A 1960-nucleotide genomic window follows, 5' to 3' on the forward strand; every position below is an offset into this window, starting at 1 on the left:
CTCTTTTAACGAATATCTCAGTCAAAATCACATCTCATCTTATCGAGAAATTCAACGGAAGACCTACTCGTTGCTCGCAACGAGATCTCATCTAGTTAAGGTCTTCCGACTTCCTTCGGAAGACCTTATTGTTTTCCGTCGGTTTCCTATTATTATTATTATTATTATTCTTTTTTTCATTTCCATGGCGATATCTCAGCTGTGCGTGGACAGATTTCAGAGATTTTCATAGAAAAGATGCATCAGCTTAATATCTCCAGACGTGTTTTTCATTTTTTCAAAGTTCGCTTCCGTTCGCGATTTTTGGGGAAATTTGCATTTTTTAAATGGATTTTTGTACACTACTTTTCTCGAAAACGGCTAAAGATATGACATTGAAACTGATGGACATGAAAGAGCATCAAATGTAGATGTGCCGAACGTCCTTCAATTTTTGTCGTTTCTACTTCCGGTCGCAAACGGAAGTTAATTCAAAAAGTCTAATTTTTCAACTTTTTTGTTTTTCAATATTTTTCTTTCGGATTTACATGGTTTATAGAGCGTCTTCTAAGATATCTATATATGTTTTCATTTTTTTCATGCGTGCGTTTATTGCAAAGGTATGACCGAACCAAACTTTGTCTTACTGTCGGGGGTTCGAATCCCGCTCGGGGCGTTCCCCAAATTTTTTCCTTGTTTTTGTCTTTTTTCAGTTGCAAATTACTTTTCATTCTTTTATAACAGGTGTGGAAGATTTTGCCGATTTTTAAGAGCTATATTTAGAGATATTTTGTGAAATACGTGGAACAATCACGATCTGTGTTGAGGAACTACTGTAAATGAACGTAAACGAAAAAAATACATCATGAAATCTATTTCTTGGGATGACGCAGCATAAATTGCAAAAGAGAAGTCGGTCGGAAGACCTGCTTGTTGCACCTGCAACAAGAACGCATTTAGTTATTAAGGTCTTCCGTCTTCACGGAAGACCTTATAGTGATTCTATTGTTTCTTATTAAGGTCTTCCGTCTTCACGGAAGACCTTATAGTGATTCTATTGTTTCTTATTATTATTAAGGTCTTCCGTTTCAGACGGAAGACCTTATAGAGATTCTACTGTTTTTTCTTTTTATTATTATTATTATTATTATTATTATTATTATTTTTTTGCCTTTTTGTTTTGACGATTTCTCAGAGATGACTGGACGGATTCTCATGAAATTTTCAGGGATGATGGAAAATAAAAATATCTTTCAGATGCAGTTTTCAATTTTCAAAAGTCACTTCCGGTCGTCAGTTATGTCCAATTTACGCTTTTTTCAAAAAAGTTTTGTCCGAGTCATATCTCAGAAACGGTAAAAGATTTAGACACCAAACTTATATGATTAATAGATCATGATAAGTAGGCAAAACCAATCGGGGTTAGGTTGTCTGCCGTCACTCCCGGTCGTCACAGGAAGTGATCAAAGAAATCGAAAATTTCAACTTTTCTTTTTTGAAACTTTTTTTGCATCACATTATAGCATCTTGTTTGTAGTTTCGAAATATACCAGTCCCACCGGAAACAAAAACGACAACTTCCGGTTATAAGAGAAAAACTGCATATTTTCAGTATTTTTCTCTCCCATAAATATTTTTTATACGTAATGTATTTGAAATGATTTTTGGATATGTTATTCAGACTGCAGATGTCTACAGTAACGTCAAATATCTTTGTAAAATTCACTTCTGGTCGCGTGATTTTCTGTCCTCAAAATGAGAAGTTATCATAGCTAGATCTCGTAAACGATAAGAGATTAAGGCACCACACTTATATAAGTGGTAGATCTTGATAAGTAGGCAAGTTCAGTTGGGACATGATCGTCCGCCGTCACTTCCGGTCGTCACAGGAAGTGATCCAAAAATCAAAATTTTTAACTTTTCTTGCGTGAAACATTTTTTGCATCACATTATAAAATCTTATTTGTATTTTTGAAATATA

The sequence above is a fragment of the Saccostrea cucullata genome, unplaced genomic scaffold (genome assembly GCF_032062105.1).
Source record: "Saccostrea cucullata isolate Sc308-1 unplaced genomic scaffold, CSIRO_AGI_Scuc_v1 ctg1120, whole genome shotgun sequence".
NCBI classification, from domain to species: Eukaryota; Metazoa; Mollusca; class Bivalvia; order Ostreida; family Ostreidae; genus Saccostrea; species Saccostrea cuccullata.